Genomic DNA, 17,808 nt, shown 5'->3' with positions numbered 1-17,808 from the left:
TCTTTTCTTTCATATTCACTTGGCTTCTAAACAATTGAAATTCTGGGTGGGCTTGATTTCCTTCCAATTAACTGCTCTTATTCAGCATATAAGCCTTTTGGGGAAAGTTTTACCTCGCATTTTCAACTACTGATTTAAACATCATGCCTCATTCAATGTTTCTAATGAAATATTCACACTATATCTTAAATTGACATGCTTGCTTACTCAAAATCATTCATTACTGGGGGAAATTCAGTGTAATTAACTCCAAAAGGAAGAATTAGCTATATTAGTCAAGTGTTGACTCTAGTCCATTAATAAACCACACAGCAAACTAGTCCTTGGTCTGTAAGGAAAACCTGGGCCTCGATGGCGCCATTCTGTGTTTTAGGTATCTCTGCTTCACATTGAGCCACCCTTTCCAGAGACCACTCACCCCTATCTGTGCTTCTTAATGGTCCAAAGGCACTGAAGACCTGTCTTAAATGGCCTTGGAGAAAATTACCTTCTCAATTATATCTAGAAAAGTATTTTAGCAGCTGTGTTTTCACTAAAATAGCTATAATATCGAAAGATTTGCAAGCTACTTCACATTTATTATCCCCCACTGATATTTAATAATTTCACTCTCAAGCACTGCAGCCCAATTTACCCCTTGCACACTGGCAACAATAAGATGGTTTCCCTCTCCTGCAGGGAGCTCAGTCGATATTTAGTAGGAACATGATTAGCCCAAAGGGTGACAGAACGAGCCAAGAATTCATCTCCCCAAGAAGAACTGATTTAACTGCTTCCATCAGTTTAGAGAAAATAAAGACCTCAGAAGATATCCTCTTCAAAATGATCTAAAGTCATGGGACTTCCCTGGAAGTCCAGTGGTTAAGACTTTGCCTTTTCAACACAGGGCATACAGGTTCGATCCCCGGTCCAGAGCTGAGATTCCACATGCCTCGGGGCCAAAATAAAACATAAAACATAAGTGATATTGTAACAAATTCAATAAAGACTTTAAAAATGGTCCACATCAAATCTTAAAAAAAAAAAAAAAAGAAATGATCTAAAGTCAGAATTCTCAAAATACCACACACTTATAAATGGCCACACTTCCACAGGGAAGCTGGAATCACCTGTACTGTTGGAGGGAGTCTGATAGAGAAATGTTTTCTGACCTGGGTGTGTAGATCCCTGCTCAGGTGGTCTAGTGAGAAGATGCTGGGGGAGGAGGGAAAGCACCGCCTCACAGATGGAACTCTATAGAGCACACACTCCCAGGAAGAGGAAGGGTAGGTGACGAGCTGAGGTGGCCACTAGGTAGTGAGGGCTCTGGGCTGACAGAGAATCGAATTAAGTGTAAATCTAGCTTGACATCGGGCCCTTTGAGTCAATTCCTCTCTCAGTTTTCACAGGAACCCCTGCCATCCTGAATATTTCAATGTATCTCTGATTTATACCAACCTGCCAACCACCTGCCACCTGAATCTGTACTGTAACAGCACACGGCCACCACCAAGAAAAGGCACATTAAGAGATAAGTGAGTAGTCCAGATAAAGGTGACTAAAGGTGCCCTGCATCTCTCCTAGCCCATTCACTGTCCTCAAGCCTTTCAGGGTAAATGGAAAAGCTAACCCCTCAAGGTCTTCAGAGGACAATGCAACTCAAGGCTCCATGGCTCACTCCCCATTTGGCTAAGGACCATGTCTGCCACCACCAGTGGGCTGGGGCTGTATGGGCAAAGAGCCTGCTATCACTTGGGCCCCGCCAGGAGAAGCTGCCCTGCCCCACTGAGGGGAAAAGCCTATGGGGAGGAGAGGAAGTCAAGAGAAAGAAAGAGCTGGGGCTGAAAGGTTGTCATGTTCAGCTCAGCCCTGCACTAAGGGAAATACTAAGGCCCACACCTGCTGGCTTTTCAGATCGAGTTCCCATGAGGCCCTAAAGACTTGGGGCTCCTGTTCATATCCCCTCAGTCCCTTATTTCCCTAAATGACTCAGTAATCCCGGTCCAGCTATGTGAAGCAACCTGAATGAGCTGCTGTTCCCTGTACTCAGAAGGGCTTACGTAAAGCCTCACTCATTAGCCAAATTTCACCAACTGAGCAAGCAAGCACCCCCACAGCAAGGCACTGCATCTGGATGCCTGGACACAATCCCCAGTGACAGGAGCCTTAAACACACAGGTCCTCCAGCGCCCTGCTTCATCTACTTGGAAGTGATCGCAGGGGAAGAGGGGAGGCCCCGAGCAGTGGATCCCCCAGGAACCTGTCAGAAATGCAGATTCTCCAGCATCACCCCAGACCTTCTAAATCAGAAACCATAGAGATGGAGCCCAGGAGCCTATGTGCCACCAAGCCCTCCCAGAGGTGCTGACACACACCCTGGCATGAGAACTCTGTTCAGAGGAGTAAAAAAAGTTGCCCCACTGCAAGGTTCCAGGAGGTCCAAGACCCTCCAAAGTGGTGAGATGGCTCTGAACTTTCAGGAATGAGCACTTTCATGATGTGCACTAACCCCCAGCCACCTCCCATCTAGGAGGAGGAGTGAGTTATAGACTATTTAGGCAGCAGGGGCTTCCAGGAGGCACATGTTGGACTGCTTGCAAGGGAATAACTGATCAAGGGAGGCTGGAAGGTAATGGAGTATAGGACTCTGACAGATGAGAAGGTACACACAGGTCCATGTTTTTGCCACTTTCTATTTTACCACTGCTTAGTAACAATCTGTACTTCACCTTTTGGTGCTGTTTTTGTTGATTCATTTTATTCAACAGTGAAACTGAAGTTCAAGAAGACGGAGGTGAGAGTTAGCAAGATGCTCTAACATCGGACACTGGGGTCCCGATTTCCCATTATCTGCTTGGCTTGAGGTCCCGTTTCCAGGAAAATGGTGCACTAAATGACCAACGACACTGATCACCATTTATACACTCTTCCTAAATTTTATCAGTGTACTTGGACAGCAAGGAGATCAAACCAGTCAATCCTAAGGGAAATCAACCCTGAATACTCACTGGAAGAACTGATGCTGAAGCTGAAGCTCCAATACTCTGGCCACCTGATGTGAACAGCTGACTCACTGGGAAAGGCCCTAATGCTGGGAAAGATTGAAGGCAGGAGGAGAAGGAGACGACAGAGGATGAGATGATTGGATGGCATCACCGACTCAATGGACATGAACTCGGGCGAACTCTGGGAGATAGTGAGGAACAAGGAGGCCTGGTATGATGTGGTCCATGGGGTCACAAAGAGTCGGACACAACTTAGTGACTGAACAACAACATCTATTAATTATTGACTTAGGACAATTCCAAGAAATGCAATTACTGGCATAGTGGATACGAAACTAGGCACAAAGATTTACATACATAGATGGCCACCATAATTTTATTTTTGGTGGCAAAAAAGATGGGAAACCTGAGGTCTGCCCTAAACTGGCTGGTGAAAAAGACTGTGGTATATTCTTACAATGGAACTTTACTGTTCTCAGAAAACATGTAATAATTTTTGAGAAATTCAAAGCATCACTATAGTAAATACAATGTCTCAGTGCTTCCATAAATCTACTATGCTTAAGAATTCCCTGGAAATCTTGCTAAAATACAGATTCTGATTGAGTAGGTTTAGGGTAGAAACTGAGATTCTGCATTGCTAATGAGTTCCCAGGTGATGGGATTCTCTTTTTGCACATTATACAATCAGAAAAAAATTATCTTTTAAGTTTTAACTAAAACTCTATATGAAACATCCAGAAAAGGCTGACCTATAGAGACAGACAGTAGGACCAAGGGAGGAAAGAAAACTATAAATGGGCATGAAGGGTCTTGTAGGGGTGGTGAAAATGTTTTAAAGCATTGTATGGTAAAGGTTGCACAACCATGTACATTTATTAAAAAATCACTGAAATATATACTTGAATGAATTATATGATATGTAAAATATGCCTCCATTAAATTACTGTAACTGCTTTTTTAAATGACCAAGCAGATTTTTTAAAATGATCACATAGCACTTTTTTAAAAAACTGAAAGAATTTTTAAAAAAATACTAAGTTGAGGGAAGGGTAAGTGGGGTGTCCATGTTTCATAGGTACAAAATTTCAGTTTGGGGAAGATGAAAAAGATTTGGAGATGGATAGTGATAAGGGCTGCACGACAATGTTAACATACTTCATGTCACAGAACTGTACACTTAAAATGATTAAAATGTCAAATTTTGTGTTATATACAATTTGCCACAATAAAAGTAATAATGATAATTAAATACAAAAATACAAATAGCAGCTGCTTTTAACTATTTCCAAAGAAAGGTTTCTTTCCCTCTGCTTCCTTCTCGAGGCCCACAGTATGATTCCTACAAGGGCCCCATCCTGGCTTGGTGCTCTCACTACAGTGGGTTGAATGGTGATTCCCCCCAATAAAGATATGTCTACATCCTCATTCCCAGAACCTGAAGATGTAATTAAGTTAAGCATCTTGACTCACGACCCCTTTTCTCATTGCAAACCCCACTATTTTTTAAAAAGTTTCTCTCTTTGAAAAGCAGTCATTAGGATGATAAGTAGTGGACCCAAGAACTTTGACCAACTCTCTGAACACAGGGAATAAAATCATGAGTGTATTTTAAACCGCCTATTCATATTCATCAACTCAAGTTTCAGAAAACAAATGGGAAAAAAACTGTAAACACTAAATAAAAATTCTCAACCAATGTTACAAATTTTACCACTTCTAAAGGTGGACATTTATAACTGAAATAACTGTATCCGTATCCTTAACTTTACCCTAAGTACATCATGCAATCAATTCATTGCTTCCAATTTTCCAGGGGTTATTTCCAAGACATTAGAGAACTCAACTTCCAAAAAACCCTGCTGGCATTTAAAGACCAACAGAATTACTAACTCTTTCTACTGGAAAATCCAGGCCAACGTTTCCCAAATTGGCTTAAAATGAACATAAATCAATTATCTGACAACCATCTGGTTGCCAGCAAGAGTCTTTTGGAAACCAGGCTTAAAACAAAAATGCAGAAACCAGTGCATAGTTCAGAAAATCAACAAGATTCAATACTCAAATCGTATCTCCCGCCACTGTTCCTTACCAGATTTTGATCTCTAATTCCGGAAGCTTTGTTTTCTTAGTTGCTATTGCCTTGATTTCTGCTCATGGTAAAATTATTCTTTGTAAAGATGATGATGTGAAGAGTAGGTTTTGTTTCTATTCTTGTATATCTACAAAATATGGTACACTATTAAGCTAAACTTAAAATAACTGTTTCACTGCTGGCTTTTTGTTATTCGAAGAATGTTACCGCCACACAAAGAGGAAATCTCAAATCCAAAATGTTATTTTAAGAAATACTATATCCTGGGGTGGTTCTATTTGTAGGCAACTGTCTCTGGGGTATAATTCAAGCGGTACTTAAAACAGATCTTCCCCCAAATCTCTCCCCCCATCCCCCACTCTCCAGTCTTTCAGAGTTTGAACTTTTCATCATAAGATTTAATGGACCCAAACAGTGCTAGAACCAAAAGGACCTTTAGAATTCATTGGGTTCAATTCCCTAATCACACAAATATGGTTATGTGACTTGTCCAGAGTAGGGTTCACCCTGTAACAAACATTTCATGAGCACCCAACCAGTACCAAGCACAGTGCCAGGTAGAGGGCAAAAGAAGATACCTCCCCACCTCTGCCCTGTTCTCCCTAAATTCATAATTTATTCTAATGAGAGACAAGATTCAGTATCAGAGCTTTAAGAAAAAAAGGTGTCCACAGTCACAAGAGTAGAAAGGAAGGTTTGCTAGTCTTTGCAGGTCAAGTTTTTGTCATAAAAATCCTCAAACTGCTCAGGATTATTCTCTTAACTGGAGGATCACAGTGCTATGGCATGAAATTGTTATGAGATACAAAACACTATATTCTAGAAGGGGGCAAAAAGTCAAGTCCACCCCAAAGTCAGCTGACAGATGAACAAACAAACAAAAATGTGGTCTATCCCTACAATGAAATATTCTTTGCCCTAAAAAAGGAAGGAAATTCTGTCACATTCTCCAGCACAGATCAATGCTGAGGACATTCTGCTAAGTGAAATAAGCCAGTTACAATAGTACAAGTACTGTCTGATTCCACTTGTATGAGGCACCTACTGTAGTCAGATTCAGAGACACAGAAGGTAGAACGGTGGTTGCCAGAAGCTGAGGGGGAGGGGGAGTGGGGAATTGTTCTTACATCACCAGATGAAAGAGTTCTGGAGATCAGCTGCACGGCAACGCGAACACACTTAACACTACTGAACTGTACCCTTACAAATTATTACGATGGTAACTTTTATGTTATTCGTATTTTACCATAATTTTTAAAAATTGCACCAAGGGAGACCAGTCAAATTCAGTTCAAGAAAGTTTTTTCCACCTCAAGCATGGCCATGTGGGTTCCAGGAGGTCCGACTCATAATTAAGTTAAACAATCGGAAAGGCACTGCCTTCAAAAGAATCAAGGTTGGGGTGGAGGGGGAGAGTGAGGAGAAGGAGAGAGAAGCCATGAAATGAGATTGGCCAGCAGCTGGTGACTGCTGAAACTGGATGATGGGTACAAAGGGAGGTCCTTATACTATTTCCTCAACTTAGCGCGTATTTGAAACATTGCTAGTGATAACCCATAAACGTGAAAACCTGGTTAAGAGAATCTCCTTCTTTGGACAAATGCAAAGGCTTATCTCTTAGATGTCTAGTGTGGCTGGTAATCTTAATTCATTCTGTCCCAGCAAGGCAAAGCCCCCAGACACCACAATCAATGTCAGAGTGACAGTGTGAGCTAACACTAACATCAGCACCCCTAGATTTCTTTTTATGTTTCTGAATAGGATACACTTGTACCAATCAAATCTCTGAAATAAAACACAGAGACACATGCAATCCAGCTCCCACTACTCTAGTTTACCACTGTCACTCCTAACTGTAATTAGTTTCTTGGGTATCTTCCAGTGTCTTTAAGCAAATATCATACATTAGTATATGATTCATGCTCTCCAAAACTTTGCTTTTCTCACTCAACGATCTATTTGGGCGGGTCTCTCCATATCAGTAAAAAGTATTCCCATTCTTTTTTTCTGGCTGTACAGTGTCCCATTAGTACAGAGATTACTATAATTTATTCTTCCCAAGTTGATGGGAAGTTTAGCTGTTCCCCAAATTTTCCTATTCTAAACCAGATTGTATCTATGCTGTGAAAAAAATCAATTTTATTAAAACAAGGTTGCTCAATACACATAGTGGGACTATTACATACCTTCCCGGTATGTTACTATTATCCTGGACAAGTATTTTCCCTCTTCTTCTTGGATCTTTCCCCGTTTCAGTACAGCCCAAGCTTAAGCTCAGTTCCTCCACAAAGCCTGTCCTGACTGGCCCACAGTGAGCAGCCTTCTCTTCTTAATTTCTATACTACACATTCTCATGCAACTTTGTGTGGATTGGTGTTTATTTTTCAAATATCTGATGTGAACTGTGTGGTGCTGGAGGCCATAACTTTTATCTCTGCTACCTATGGTCTGCACAGCACTGAGCAAGGTTTTAGCAAATAGAGCATACTCAATCAACACTAACCAATTTACTGGAATCAGGAAATGTCTCCCTTACTCATAACTTGCAGGTTTTCTAACCCAAGAGGTCCTTCAGAGAAGGGTTCTAGCCAGTTTTGCTGTGTGAATTACTGTACAATCATAATCAAGCTGTGATTCACTGCAAAAAAAAAAAAAAATTAAAATCCAACAGATTGAGTCCTCTTGGCATGCTCTGCACACAGAACAGGAAACATCACGACATTCGGGAGGTGCCCGACATCTCAATTCACAGGCACAAAATGATACTTAAATAGCATCTGTGATGGTGACACAGCCAAGATATACAAGAAAGCTACAAGTAACATTTATGGTGGGGAGCGAGAAGCTCCCTCATGCTCTTAGGGCAAAATAGCAGCGTCATTCACAGTCACAGTTCAATTTTACTCCACAATCTATTTCATTCATTCCATCAGTCTATGCTGAGAGTAGCTACAGAAGGCCTCTTTGAGGAGGTGACTTCTGAGCTGAAATCTTCATGATGGATGGGAGCTGTAGACCAGGCGAGGACACTCCTCCTGGAAGCTGCCAGCTGCAGGCAGAGGGACACAGATGGCAAATCAGGTTCCAGTATCATTGCTGTCACAACTTGAATTGTATCCACCAAAAGATGTTATATTCTCACTCTCCAATACCTGTGAATGTGACTGCATTTGGAAATAAGGTCTTTGCAGACAATCAATAAGATGAGGTGATTTGACTGGGCCTTGATCCAATATGACTGACGTCTACAAAAAGGAGAAATTTGGAAATGGAGGTGTGCACACAGAGAGAACATCATCCAGAGATAAAGGCAAAGATCAAGGTGATATATCTACAAGTCAAGGCCAGCAAAGGCCCAGAAGCTATGAGAGAGGGCCTGGAACAGGTTCACCCTTAGAACCTCAGAAGGAATCAACCTTGCTCACACCATCATCTTGGATTTGCAGGCTCCAGAACTGTGAGGCAATAAATTTTTGTTGTGTAAGTATATCTAGTTGGTGGTACTTGGTGATGGTAGCCCTAGCAAACTAGATATTAGGTCCAGGAAATACACATACCACACCAAAAGTCACTTTCAATCAACTTGAGCAGCAAAATCCTTGTCCTAAATAAAATTGTACCTGGAACCCCAGTATGCTAGAAGATTAAAAGGATGAAAAGGATTACTCAGAAGAAAATATTCCATTGCTTGTTAAATACATGAAGTACCCACCTCCTCTGATCCCAGGAGTTCTTTGCAACCCTGTTTGAAAAGGACTTAAAAGTAAAGAATAAAAAAAGGAATGAAGGAAAAAAACTCTGATATCAGGATGAAGCCAGAAAACCTGGGTGGGGGACAGGGCGGTGGTTTCTACCATTCTGTTATTAAACCACCAGCACCAGTTATGAGTATCTGCTCTAAGCCAGGATTACGTCTGTCCCTCACATCGAGTCTGAAAGGCAGATGTTCTGGTCCTCTCTTTAGTGATGGGGGATGCAAAACTGGAGAAGCTGACTTGATAAAACCACCTATTTTCATGTGCCAGGGCTGTTGTAACAAATAGCACAGACGGAGACGCTTAAATAACAGAAATTTATTTCCCACAGTTCACTTCTGGAGACTAGAAGTCCAAAATCAAGGTCTTTGCAGGTCTGGTTTCATCAGAGGCCTCTCTCCTTAGCTTCCAGACGGCCACCTTCTTGCTGCGTCCTCACATGGTCTTTGCTTGGTGTGTGCCTCCCTGGTGTCTGTGTCCCAGTCCCCTACTCTTCCAAGGACACCAGGCAGATTGGCCTCATTTTTACTCAATTACCCCTTTAAAAGGCCCTGTCTTCAAATATCATCACATTTTGAGGAACCAGAAGTTAGGGCTTCAGCATAAAAAAAAATTTGGGGGGGGGGCCCACACAATTCAGCTCATAACAGCCCCTTAAGGAAAGAGTTACAGAGCTCACAGTCCACCCCAGAACCATTTGGTGCCAAAGGCCATTTTCCTTGGATCACACTGCCTGCCCCTAAAAGTCTTCTTTATTAGCTCTAAAAGAAAATATATTACTTGAACAATAAGAAAAATAAAGTTCTGTGGCTTGTTTCTTTTCTAAGATTTGCTGCTGAGGTCGAAGCCAGCCATGGCTCTGGAAGCTCCCGCGAGAGCCGTATCAGCAGGCCCTGGGTGTGAGCCCTGGAGGGCAGAAGAAAAGGCAGAGGAGAGCCCCTTTGTCCCCCCAAGGAGCCCCACTGGAGGCCAAACCTAAACAGACGTCAGCTTCCACCTTCAGGGCAGGGGCCCCACGTTCCTAGGTAATCTCCTAACGTTAGCTAGAGGGCTGGACAAGCGGGTTCCAACCAAGAATTGCCCCGATTTCAGGCTCACTGACAGGAGAAGTCGGTTCCCTCAGCCCTGCTTTCCTCTCTGTATCTCAGCCTCAGCGTGGCTCACCCAGGCCAACTCAAAAAATTCTGGTCAAGACTGCAGTGAGTGAGCATTTGAAGCGCCCATCAGAAACCCCCCAGAATTCTCAGAAAACACAGGCCCCTCATATTGTTACCCAGAGCCATGGCAGCTGTGCGCCCACCAGGGTTCACGGAACCATCTTCAAATGTCAGCCGGCCTTCACGGCTTCAAACACTACATCAATAAAATGCTGGCACCTTGCTGTGCCTTCCCCCGGGCAGGAAAGCAAGGCTCTGAAGAGTGAGGCAACAGAGACCTTAATGAGCACTGTTCTGGGGGCCAAAAAACTGAGACTATCCAGGGATGGTTCTCTTTCACGAAGCCTAGACATCCCATAAAATAAGGAAAGTTCTAAAGTGAGCAGCCAACCCAAATACGTACGTCCCAAACACCATGCTAGGGTTCTGAGGACTAGAAACCAAGGGATGGTGAACATTTGATTAGGGAGGCAAAGCTGGTCACAGATAATAAAACAACAAAAGACCCAAATGCAGTACTTATCATGATTATCAGTTTTTTAAAAGGACAGCACAAAAAACTATCCACAGCGAGTGGACAAAGACAGAGGAGGAAGAAACATCAGAGAAGACTTCATATAAAACGTAAGGGGAGTGAAAATGATTATGAAATGATTGTATCATATTACATTTACATTTATTATATTGACATGTTACACTTGTTACACTGGACCAAATGCTAAATGATAGGCCCTTCTATTTCAGAAACCCAATGAGAAGTAAATGTTGTTACCCCTTTATTAACAAACGTCCATTTCTAACCACCTCAATTCTAATTGAGACATGTCATCAAACATCACCAGCAAGTTGTCTACCTGGGTATTGTCACCCAACTTTACATGTACACTTCTTACTCCATACTTGACAAGAGAAAAAACCAGTTCCAGGCCAATCCCAGAAGAAAAACAGTAAATACAAATCCCCCACGTGTCCCCAGGCCTCCTCAGTGGCTCAGTGGGTAAAGAATTCACTTGCAATGCAGGAGACGTGGGTTCGATCCCTGGGTCAGGAAGATCCTCTGAAGGAGGGCACGGCAACCCACTCTAGCATTCTTGCCTGGAGAATCCCATGGACAGAGGAGCCTGGCGGGCTACAGTCCAAAGGGTCACAAAGAGTCAGGCATGACTGAGCACAGCACAACAAGTGCTTCCAAGGCCAAAAACCAATCCTGAGGGAGACTGAGGTCTCCTCCTAATCTAGATTATGGCCCTTCCCACAGATGAGGTTCAACTATTGTGTCCCTAGTTTATTAATCCATAGTTTATGCCAGGCAGAAAAAAATACCCAATGGAAGCAAGTCAGGAGATACACACACACATGAAAGTGAAAGTGTCAGTCACTCAGTCATGTCCGACTCCGCGATCCCATGAATTGTAGCGCGACAAGCTCCTCTGTCCATGGAATTCTCCAGGTAAGAATGCTGGAGTGGGTAGCCATTTCCTCCGCCAAGGGATCTTCCCAACCTTTAACACCTGAGCCACCAGGAAAGCCCCCCTATATATATAGGTGGAAGGGCAATATGATTGGTAGAAGGGAAATTTAGCGATATCTATGAAAATTCTAAGGAGAGACTGTTAACCCAACAATTCCACTGTGAGGCATTTATCCTATGGGTGGACTCACATAAAATAGGGTGCTTTGTTGCAGGAGAAAAAGAAAGACTGGAAACAATCCCAAATAGGGCACCAATTATACACAATAAGGAGCAGACATAGCAAGAATCATTAACTGAAAAAAAGCCAATTGGATCAGACCTTGCATACTGTCTAGTTTGTGGGTTTTTTTTAAAAATTGTGTTTTTATTGTTTGTAGTTGCAATAAAATTCTAGAGAATTAAAAAAACAAGGGGGAAGTAAAGTAGGGAAATCTACTTAAGCTCTTCTGTTGTGCTTCAACCACGAGGTGGTTTTTTTTTTTCCTACTTTAAACACATATAAGAAAAATATATGAGCAGTAAGAATTCATGATAACTTAGCCCTAAATTGCTCTCAGCAGTGAACACAGCCTTAAAAAAGAAGACTTACTGATTGTCAGTGGGCTGTAATTCCTACTCAGGAAGTAGCCTGATACAGTTAAGAATGGCTTTCATGAAGAAGGCATGAAATCTAAATGGTGTCTTATTAGTCATCATTTAATCAGAAAACCAAAGAACTTTCCACACTGCATTCTGCAAGCTGAGTGCATAATTAAAATTTTATCAGTGCACTTTTCATAATTTTAAGGGGCAAAAGTATGTAATATAATCAAAATACAATTCAGCACATTATGAATTAGGTATCTTGTTCATTAGATGCTAAAATTTCCTTATTTGTATACGGAAAAAAAGCTGTGAAGGGCTTAGGTGCACACACATAAATCCTTATCAGAGCTTTGCATGTAATAGCAAAAGCAAAATTGGAAATGAAACAAATGTACACAATAGGAGGCTGAGTGAATAAATTACGCCATAGCCATACAATGAAATGCTCTGCAGTTCAACAGCATAGATACAGAAAGATGTTGGTGGCACATTTAAGATTTTTTAAAAAGCTGATTTTAACAGCATTTGTGGCACAGCCCTATTTGGAAAATGATACACATATTTATACATGTGTGTTGGAAAAGGTTAGGAGAAGCAAGAGCATACTGTGAATTACAGTTATCTCTGGGCAGTTGGGTTACAGGAGATGTTAAGGTGCATATTTCAATTCATCTCTATTCTAATTGTTTTACTTAAAAAACTTTTGTGTGATTTCTAAAATGCTGGCTATCTTATCCTTCCTTGAGATAAGAACCCAATGTTCTTCCTGGGAACCAAATTCCCACATGAAATGTGTCGCTTGTCCTCTTCTTCTGTCCCTTTGTGGGGCTTTCAATAGTTTTTCTGATGCTTCAGCAACTAGAGGGAGAGGGAAAGACAGGTCTAACCAGGGGCAACTGTGGCCCAGGGTACATGTTGACAGTGCCTGAAGACAGTTTTCATTGTCACAACTAAGTGAGGAAAGGAGGTGTGTGCTATTGGCATCTAGTGGGTAGAGGTCAGAGATGCTGCTAAACATCCCACAGTGCATGGGACAGCCTCACAGCAGCCTTAAAAGGGCCCCAAATGTCAACAGTGTAAAGGTTGAGAAGTCCTGTGTTTGGGTTAATGAATCTTCAGGTGACATCCTTATGCTCCATAAACAGCACCCTTGAGATGTAAACTGTTATTTGCAGGATGGATAAACAAGGGCCTACTGTACAGCCCATGGAGTAAATTCAATATCCTGTGATAAAACATAATGGAAAAAATATTTATAAAAGAATGTCTATATGTGTATAATTGAGTCACTGTGCTGTACAGTAGAGACTGGCACAACACTGTAAATCAACTGTACTTCAATTAAAGAAATTTAAAAAGGCAGCACCATCAAATAGCTGCATAAGGCACAGCTTGGCATATGGAAAATGCACTGCTGATGGAGGCAGAATATCTGAGTTGAATCCTGGATCAGCTCCTTTTCTGGCTGTAAAACCTCAGGCAGGTGACCACAGCAGCCTGCTGATCTTGCATCTTTCTTCCTAAAATGGAAATACCACCACCCACGCCCCAGAGCATACAAGAAGTTTCAACACAATACTGGAGGAAAAGGGGTTCTGTAAATAACGAAGCACCACACACACAGGAACAGTATTATCACCCTGAGCTACTCATTGTCTAGATTTATCGGTGAATGCACACAGAGGATTGCAATGGGTCTTCGCCCAGCACTCTCTTCCTGCCCTGAGTCACATGTCATAGTGGTGATTTGAACCATCAAATCAACCATCAGCATGGTTTTATACTACATGTTCCTTGACCTAAGGTGCAAAGCAGCAGAACTTGACGGTCAAGCGACAAGATCTGGAGTCAGACTTCTAGGAAGAAATTCAGCACTACTGCCAACTGGCTGGTGACCGTGGAAAGTGACGCAATTTCTCTGTGCCTCAGTTTTCTCCTCTGTCTATCCAAACCAGAAAATTTTTGAGTGAAAGAATTTATCATGTGAACCAGGACATTTTGGAGTGAAAAGGATGCTACTGATGTCAATGCCAGGACAGCAGGCAGATACCGGGACGCTCCTCCGGCAAACAGGGACGTGAAGTCACTCTAAAGATAAGAATATTCACAGTTCCCACCCCCAAAGGCTGGTTCTGATGATTAGATCAGTTAAAAGAGGCAAAGCACACACTATACACTAGTAAATGCTAGCTTTATTTTTTCCTTTCTCCCTCCATTCATTTAGCAAGTACTTAGTGCCGTGGCTTGACACTCCGCTCCAAGCAAATAAGTCAGACACACCCACTCCCTGCCCCCAGCGGGGTGCCTCCTCTGTGCCACAGTGTGTGTGTGTGTGTGTGTGTGTGTTACAGCCCCAGGGCACAAACAAAGTCACAACACATGCAGAATTAAGCAGAAACCCACAGTGAGCACCACAGGTCAAGAATGCCAGGAAACACATACCAAATGTATGAAAGTTCCAAGTCTCTTTCACAAGTATGAACAATGAGTAAGAGCTTATCTAATCCACAAAGCTAAAGGACTTTTTTATTATTCCAAACACCCTGATTCAAGGAAACGGTTGCAGTTTGACAAATTTTGCTTTCACTGCATTTCACCAAGGGTGTTGATTAGTAAAATTTTGTAAGAGCATGTAATGTTTAAAAGCTTAGTAAAGTATTTGCTCTCTTTCATTTCTACAAACATCCCATTACAAAGAGCTGTTTGTCCACCTAGACAGCTTGCAGAACACATGTATTACGAAAGCTGAAAAGCTGTGTAACTCTAGCTTGCTTCTGCATTGAGATGCATTTATGTCTTTCACCAAGAAATAAGCAGTTTGCGTCGGTGTGCTAAAACAGTTTTCTCTAAAAGTCAACACCCACCATGAGAGGTAGACGTTCCTTATTTCACACAAAAGTTCACTGGCTTCTAGGGGCCTGGGACTCTAATCACAAGTTCCCTTCCTTCCTTCCCTCACAGCCTCCTTCCCATTGCCAATTTCAGTAAAATTGGTCTCAATTATTATCACCATAAATCCTCACACTTAAGTGTTTCCATATCCCACTGTGAGGTCCTGCCCTTCCCTCCTCTTCCTCATTCATATTTTGCCAGGCCCATGTTCAGCCAGCCTCCTTTTCTGCCCATCTCTGACAGTCCCTACAGAAACCTTGTTCCATTCCTTGGGTAGCTGTTAGATCTAAAATACCAGTCTGGTTCCGTCACTAGAAACACAAAATATGGATCTAAAAAGAGAAATTCCATCAAGTAAGCTGGATGTGCATAATTCAGAACAAATTGTGGGCATATCTGTTTCTTGTTGTACTCCACGTCTGCCTGTCTTGAATCAAAGAAGCTTAAATCAGCGGTGTGTGTTTTGATCTGATGGTTACACAGATATGTTCAGTTTCCAAAACTTCAAACAGCTTACTCTTATGTGCATTTTATGTGTTCTTATGCTATAATTCACAGTCATTTTAGAAAGTAGCTTACATCACGTAAACTTCTATGTAAAGTAAGCATATATTACACATCACCTACACTAGTGTTTGCCAGTTTCCACACTTCAGATTGCTGTCAAATAGTGGGCCATGCAATCAACTTAGAAGGTCCTCACCAGCATTTTGTGTGTGGGGGGGGGTTGTAAGAGCACCTGAACTACCTTCTTAAAAATTAAGTGCACAATACAGTATTGCTGTACAGCAGAACTTTACAATATATACATCTTGCATAACTGGAACTTTATACCCACTGAACAGCAACTTCCCATTTCCGTCTCCCACCAGCCCATGGCAACGAAGATACCACAACAACTTCACTGTCCAGTTATGGATGAATGGATAAAGAAACCATGGCATATAAAAACAATGAAAAATTATTCAGCTTTAAAAAAAGAATGGAATCCTGCTATACCCTGACCAGCATTCTTTAAAAAGAATAGAGAATAAAAGAATACATCATACACAATGAAGGCAACTATTGCTTTAGATGTTTTGCATCTACATGTATGTGTCTGTATATGCACATGTGTACTATATGTGCACATGTATACTAGGTTGTCAGACTTTAAAACTGCAGGACACAGTGAAAAAAAAAGCCTAAGAAACACTGAGTACACTGACAAATAACAGAATTTGGAAGCCAGGAGACCTGAGTTCTGATCCTGGCTGGTTACAATCTACATAACCTCTGTGAGCCTCTATCTCACCATTTCTAAAATGGGGGGTAATATTATTTACCTCCTGGAGTGGTGTAAAGGACCAATGATCTGGCTAACAGTCCACCACAGAGAACTTAAGACACTGTCTCCAATCCTGCCGCCATTTACTTGGTGTCCTGGGCTAGGTTCCTTATCTGTAGGAAGGATGCTTAAAGGAAATATACAAAGATGGGCAGTATCCAGGCTGAGCCCCCATCATGGGACCCCCTTCAAGCCTCTGATGTCTGAGAGTGGCAGAGCAGGGAAGCTACTGCCGAGCACACTGGGTGATAAATCATCCAGCTGTGGATTCTGAGCAGAGAAAAAAACCACTTTCCGAGATAAGAGGGTTTTCCCATTATTCTTGGCAGGAGGTGGCAAAAGGCAGAAGGGGAGGAAGGCCTTGGTAAAGAAATAAGCATTTGTTTTAAGCAAATCACTTTGAAGACAGGTGGTTTTCATTTTGAGAACAAAAGTGATGCTTACAACAGTTAGAGGGCAACTCCGGATACCAGCCATGGGCTTGCCAGGAGAGGGAAACAGGGCCCTAGGGTCTGGAGTGCTCCCAAAGTACCCGAGTGATGACGGAGGCACATGGGAGAGTCCAGCACAGAAAAGCGGGAACAAACTTTATCAGGTTGTAGAAAGACACTACTTAAAAGGCATCCACTGTATCCATCATCCAAAGCCTCTATTTAACAAATATTTCTTGAGCATCTACTAAGTGTCCAGAATGGAGCTAGGGGCTGGGGATACAGTGGAATAAGACAGACAAGACCTATGTCCGCACCAGGGCTGAAATTCCAATGGAGGAGGTAGCAAGTGCCAAGAAAATCAATGAGGCAACAGATTTACAGGCTGTGATGTAAGCGCTCTGCAAGAAATAGATATGGCAATGTGACAGGAAAGGAGAAAGGAAACCTAAGATGGAGGAAGTCCCATTAGATAAGATGGCCCAGGAGGGCTTCTCTGAGTTAACACCTGAAAGTGGAGCAAGAGGCAGCCAAGCAACAGCCAGCGACGGCACCCCAAGCGCCTGAGACCAGCAGCAGGAAAGGGCTCAGGAGGAGCTGGGGTGGCCAGGGCCCAGGGGAGAAGGAAGTGGCCAAGTGGGAGGGTGACCACGATGAGGCTGGAGAGGCAGGCATGTGCCAGACCACACAAGGCACAGCCAGCCATGGGCAAGAAGATGGAGTCCAATGAAGAGCAACAGAGAGCTACTGAAAGGTGGTATACTGTGACACATGACTTTGATGATGGTTAAGGGGAGAGGCACACGCTTAAATCATTGCACACGAAATAAAGTGTGCAGATGATATGATGTCTCCAAAATCAATAATAAAAATTACCACTGTCTCAGAGCTCACAGATACAGTTATTGAGGAGTCTTGCCAGTTAGAGACAAAGAATTTTAGTCTACATGTGAGATAAAATACATGGAATTCAATGGAGGGAAAGGGGTGGGAGAACTTGTAACTGACAACGGAACACTATCACTAGCAATTAGCTCACAGTCAGCAAATATAAAGCACATAGTAAAACTAATTAACAAGACAGGCTCTAGAAAGTCCCATAAACAGG

General features: G+C 42.4%; 1 protein-coding gene across 11 annotated transcripts in view; it reads right to left on the bottom strand.

Annotated features, from left to right (window-relative positions):
• The window catches only part of SH3KBP1 (SH3 domain containing kinase binding protein 1), a 350,398-nt gene that overhangs the window by 249,084 nt on the left and 83,506 nt on the right, over positions 1-17,808 (bottom strand). The gene's annotated exons all lie outside the window — the stretch shown is intronic.

This window comes from Giraffa tippelskirchi, chromosome X (assembly GCF_054371585.1).
Source record: "Giraffa tippelskirchi isolate mGirTip1 chromosome X, T2T-mGirTip1v1.2.pri, whole genome shotgun sequence".
NCBI classification, from domain to species: Eukaryota; Metazoa; Chordata; class Mammalia; order Artiodactyla; family Giraffidae; genus Giraffa; species Giraffa tippelskirchi.
The sequence above is the reverse complement of the archived record's forward strand: the minus strand, read 5'-3'. Positions and strand labels throughout refer to the sequence as shown.